General features: G+C 41.5%; 1 long non-coding RNA gene across 2 annotated transcripts in view; it reads right to left on the bottom strand.

The window, feature by feature from the left end:
- Positions 1-1,501: 1,501 nt before the first annotated feature.
- LOC310752002 overlaps positions 1,502-6,000 on the bottom strand; it is a 34,341-nt gene continuing 29,842 nt past the window's right edge. For both annotated transcript variants that reach the window (XR_014542777.1, XR_014542778.1), the window contains exon 2: positions 1,502-2,179. This is a non-coding gene — a long non-coding RNA (uncharacterized lncRNA). The remainder of the gene's footprint in view (positions 2,180-6,000) is intronic.

Here is a 6,000-nt window from a genome sequence, read left to right as displayed (position 1 = left end):
AGTCTGGGATAAAGTGCTGTGCAAGTATCACTGGGAACAAGGCTGCAAAACTAACGGTATCAGCCTATAAACATGGCTGATAAAGTGAGCATTGGAATACTTTCGTTACTTTCCCTCGGTATAATAGGGTCTATGTTTTGTAATACTTTTGGGTTTAACCATTATATCCATGCTATGAAGTGTTCCAATTCCTTCACTAATTTCCATGCATTCACATGCCTGTGGCTTATAGAATCATAGAATCATAGAGTTGGAAGAGACCACAAGGGCCATCGAGTCCAACCCCCTGCCAAGGGTATTTACCTGACAGGTGGTGATCCAGCCTCTATTTAAAATCCTCCAGACGTCCACTATATAGCTCTTACCATCAGAAATGCCTGATGGTCAGAATCTCCTTTCTTCTCATTTGAATCTATTGGTTCTGGTCCTACACTCTGAAGCAGGAGAAAAACAAGCTCGCTCCATCTTCCATGTGATGGAAGGAATGTCTACAGAAGTGACGAGTCTCTGAGAGATTTTGAACCGTGGACTGCACTGCTTTGCAACGTGGTGGACTGTCCTTCTCCTATATGACTCCCAAGGTCTTTTCCATCTCTACACTTCCATGATTCTATGAATGACTATAAGTCTAATAAAAGGAAACTCAATGGAACCACAACCAGTGGTGATACAGATAGGTGAGATTTATTGTAGTGGGAGGACAGTTGCATGACATAATGTATGTTAACATTATGGGGTTATTGGGTTGTTGCTCTTAACTTTATGTTAACTTTATGTTAACATAACTTTATGTTGCATGACATAAAGTTAAGCAATTGTGGTCCCTGCCTGATTGGAGGAGGCAGTGGTAAAACCACTCCTTAAGAAACCTGCCCTGGATTCGGAAAACCTAACTAACTACAGGCCAGTTGCTAATCTCCCTTTCCTGAGCAAGGTTCTGGAGTGAGTGGTCGCAGACCAGAACAAGGCGTTTTCGGAAGAAACTGCTTTTCTGGATCCATTTCAATCGAGGATTAGGAACAGTTTTGGCACAGAAACTGCTTTGGTTGCCCTGTATGATGTCCAGAAAAGACTGAGACACTGTTAGTGGGTGGTTCCCTAGACCAGATGGGTGGGAGATTGAGAAGTCTGGAGGGTGGCAACTCGAGAACGGAGCCTTCTCTATGGTGGCTCCCCGTCTGTGGAATGCTCTCCCCAGGAAAGTTCTCCTGGTGCCTTCATTATCCACCTTTAGGTGCCAGCCAAAAATGTTCCATTTTAATGGAGCCTTTGGTTGATTTGATTGACATCCTATGCCCTTTTAAAATGTGTGGGGGTGGGTTGGGGGGTTATTGGGTTGTTGCTCTTATCTTGTTTATATATTTTGTGGTTTTATATTTTGATTTTGTTCTGTGAACAGCCTTGAGACCTCCTGGTATAGGGAAATATATAAATTCAAAAAATAATAAGAATAAGAATAAAAGCAAACAATGCATTGAAGTGTAAAATAATTAAAAGACTGTTTTAAGGTTGCCTGCTGTGATTTAATCAAAGGTATACAGAGAAAAACAGAGCTTCTTGGGAAACTGGAAGCATCATATTCAGAGATCCATCAATGAATGACAAGTGTATGTCAGTCACACTTTGGTGTCCCACAAATTTTGGTCAAAGTACATTAGGTACAAGGGGAGAAAAAGGTGCATATCCAAGAGAAAAGGGAGGAAAACAGAAAGATGCACTGAGCAGAGAGGTGTAGACCTGAGTGTCAGAGATGCTAAGAGATCCTTGAGCCAGTCCATTTGGGCTTGTCTAGAAGGGAAGACCCAGCATTTCTGACACCTGAGCCCATACAATCACCAGCCATTCATCCTACACATGCAATTCAGGGACCATTTCCCCCCTTTCCTCTGGGGATCATGTTCAGATTCAAAAGAGGAATAAGTTAATCCTTCTCTCAGTAAAGGAGCTGTCACCAGAGGGGTAGAGCGCTAGTTGTATTTCAGGCGAGATGCAGTGAGCCCAGCATTTATTCACATAAAGTTGATGTCGGCTATTCTACCGAAACCGCCTCTGTATGTTTTAGATGTTGTAGTAATTCTACCAGGAACAGGAAAAGGAAAAGGAACAGGAACAGGAATGGGACGAGGCTGGATGGATACACCGATGTTCATAGATGACATCTTGAACGGCAGCTGTTAATCTGAAAGAAAAGGAGGGAAACACTTAGAATCATAGACTTGAAGCATCCATGGCAGATGGCCCTTGACATCCACATAAATAACAGAGGCAAGGAAAGATTGGAAAAACACATAAAAAGGAAAGAAAAAGAATTAACAAATTTCCCTCGAAAAGAGACAGTAAAACAGGACATTAAGATATTACAAACACAGTTTTCAATGATAATAAATCAGGAAATAGGGTGGAAGATTGAATATATAAAACAGAAGCAATTAGAGAAAAAGGAGGGTGTCCTCACCCCCTCAGGTAGAAAGGAATGCAAAGAGATCACGTGCTGTTATGTACTGAGTTGAATAGGATCCAAACTGCAGCAGTCTGATTGGTCCTAGAACAATGCAGCAGTATGATTGGTTGGCAGGAACCACCCAATCATGCTCCAGATAGAAGTGAATCCACAACCTGATTGGCTTACAGTAGAATTCCGGAATTAGCCAATCATGTGCAGCCCATTGTGTAAATAATGTATATAAAGCAGATACTTTGAGGGGACATTCATTCATTCCTCCTCACCACTATGAGCTGAATAAAGAGCATGAAATCACTTTGCGACTCTGAGTATATTTCACGTGCAGAGGGGGCTGCTTAGAGAGAGAGTCCTTTGCTTCCTTGCCTAATGAATATGTAATGAAGGAAAGACCATACATGGTATAATGAGTATTGTGTCGTAACTTTAGATTGGAGGAAGTTTATGCATATGTATTGCTTTCATAGATAACAGCTATGTAAATTAAGAAGGCCCCACCCTTTTGGTCTTGCTCAGCTTTTGGAGAGTGATCCCACTGAGCCATTATTGCTGGCAATAAAACCCTTTGTTTTCTCACCGCCGCATGGAGATTTCCTTCAGCCTCGAACATTGATTTTGCTACACCAGGATCAGTTCATCATTCCACAAGCCCCACGTTGAGGGAAGAGATCTGCTGGGTTTTCAACCTCCCCATGAAGTCAGCCTGAGTTGAACCTTGCCATGGTGCAAATCAAGTAAGGAAGTTCTCAGTGGGGGACAAGGGTGCAGATTCCAACCAGGCAGATACTCAACCCAAGATTGGGGGTGTCTTCACCAATCCTCCCCTCAGGATGCTAATGGTCCCCCCCCCCTAATAGTGTGCTAACAGTTCCCAATGCATTTTCTGCCCTCATACGAAAACGTCCTTCCGCCTAACAAGGAAGGTTATAATTTCACTGAGGGAAAGGTGAAAGAAACCCCAACCAAGTGCTAATCAGGTTGAGCAAAATAATAGTAATTTCCAGCCCTGTCAACCAGCAACCCAAAATTGCTCAGTGAGGACACTAACCCCAGTGTCCTACCAGTGTCCAGGTAGGAAGCTCTCAAAGCAAAATGGCTCTGAGCTCCAGGGGAAGCAGGCTTATGCAGGCTTTCACCTCCCCTTTGCTTATGGGACAGCTTTTCCCATCAGCCACATCACACAGACAAGATACGGGGCAAAACCTTGCCCAGTATTCTGCTGCAGTCTGTGGGTCACCAGGCAAAGACATCCCACAATTAATGGGCATGGAACGGTTCTTGCAACAGACTATTCTGCTTTTGTAGAATACAGCAGTACACTATTCCACGAGCTGTACTGTTTTAAGGGTGCTCAAAACAGGGAGGGAAGCCATGACTGCTGAAAGTAGTATCATAGTGTGTCTAATCTATGCTGCAATTTTGCTCTGGGGACTATAATGAGGCATCTGATCAAGATCTGTATTATGAGGCATCTGATCAAGATCTGTATTTTAAAATGAGCTTAAATATATATATATATATATATTTGCAGATGCTTGTGTGTTTTAAATGCCAGGCAGAAGACCAGCTGTCTAAAAGACTGGCAGCTGTTTATCTTCCTGTTCAAGGGCCCCACTGATCTATAGCAATATTTCAGGGTTGTAAAAGGAAATTACAGGCTGGGAGCAAAAGGTCACACTGACCATACAAATTACAGAATATAATCAAGCTGCAAAAACAATTACAATTAAGAGTTGGTAAATAGTAAGAATTATTGTGCCTCCCATTAGAGACTTGAGCCACAGGTTAAAAGGGCAAGAGCTTTTAGAAACAGCAGCCGGCTTGAAAGGGGGGTGTAGATCTAAGGGGTTGCTTTCAAAACTGTTTTTATTAAGTTCCTTTTTTACTTTGAAAAGGCCTTTCCTTTCCTTCTAAAAAGCTATATATGTTAATGTATGAAATATATTGGCTTAAATGTAATTATGCAAAGGATTTAGAAAGTAAGAAATGTTAGATTCTTATGTTAGATTCTTATTTCATAGATGATGTGTGAGAAGGTAAACCCAAGATCTCTTTTAAGATAAAAATTAAAAAAACCATGCACCATCTGTTTTAGCCATCTGTTTTGGAGGGCAATAGGGCAAGGAGGGCAAGAGGTGATCTGGTAATTAAGGTGCCTTGTAGAGGCAAATGTAAGATATATGACTATTTATTTGCCATTTATAGATAGAAGGAAATATAGCTCTTTGTCTCCCATAAAAGGCAATAGGAAATGGGTGTATCTTTTATGATTGGTTCTAGCAAACAGCCAATAGGAATTTCAACCAGGCTGATTGGACAGAGGCAGCCAAAGGAGGAGCAAGGGGGCTGAGCTGAGGAAATATAAGTGCTGACCATCAGGGCTGGAGTGGGCAGAGCTTTGGTAACCATATACCACTGTGTCTCTCATTTATTTGTCTGACAAATAAATTATTATTTTAATTTCTCTATTGCTGCGTTGAATATTTCATTCCAGCTAAGCGTTAACCACAAGCAGGGTGCTACAATAATAGACATACGCAGACATAACAGTTAGCTCAGTGTTCTGGATCAGTGCAAGGAAAAAATGTGGGTGTTGATGTTGGAGTGAGGAGGAAACATTAAAGAAACCCACAGAGAACAGGTTCTATGCTGAAACTAAGTTTAATGGGAAAGAAGAAGTCAGAGGACATTTTACATTCCAGAAACAAAGGAAGAACCACCTTCAAGGCTTTGCAGTAATTCAGACATTGATATTGATTACAAAGATCATACATGCACATTCAGAGTTGTATCATGTTTCGAGTGGAATACAAGTTGGAAGCATTAAAAAATTGCCCCTTAGCTGGACTTAAATTCCATAGCAAAAGCAAAGAAGAAGAAGAAGAAGAAGAAGAAGAAGAAGAAGAAGAAGAAGAAGAAGAAGAAGAAGAAGAAGAGCCTAGTGAATAGAGGTTGGGTGAGGAAACAGCCTCACATTTGTAAGAAAAACATGGATGAGTCAGGCATCTGGGCATCCTGCAAACAGGACGCTTGGCATTTCTGGCACTTAGGCCCATGAGATCATCAATCGTAAAGCAAGCCATGCCAAGTTTGTCAATTGCCAGTCTGGGCATTCTGCTGCTCTGAGTGCTCCCTTTAATACTATGAATAATGTCTAATTGGCAGAGAGTATTGGTTCCAGGAGAATCACAACAAATCGAACTTCGATGACAATTACCCCAGTTAGTAGCATCCGATTCATTAAATCAACACTGGCAGCAGCATTATTTTTTTTTGGCTACATTTTTATTTGAGCATTACCCCCCCCCCCTTGGTGCTTTTTTTTTAAAAAAAATTTATTTATATTCATTCTAACAATGGGTACCCATTCCCTATGATCTCTCCAGCAAGCCTATTCACCCTGTAAAAAATTGGACAGCGGAGCGTGATTGTAGCAGTTGGTGGTATCAGATTCATTAAATTAGCAGGGACAGCAGCCATTTTGGAGTGATGCACCTGGATCTGAAATGATAAGCAAGACGAGTGCTAAAATGTCATGG

Source organism: Podarcis filfolensis, assembly GCF_964270895.1.
Source record: "Podarcis filfolensis genome assembly, chromosome: 16".
Classification (NCBI taxonomy): Eukaryota; Metazoa; Chordata; class Lepidosauria; order Squamata; family Lacertidae; genus Podarcis; species Podarcis filfolensis.
The sequence above is the reverse complement of the archived record's forward strand: the minus strand, read 5'-3'. Positions and strand labels throughout refer to the sequence as shown.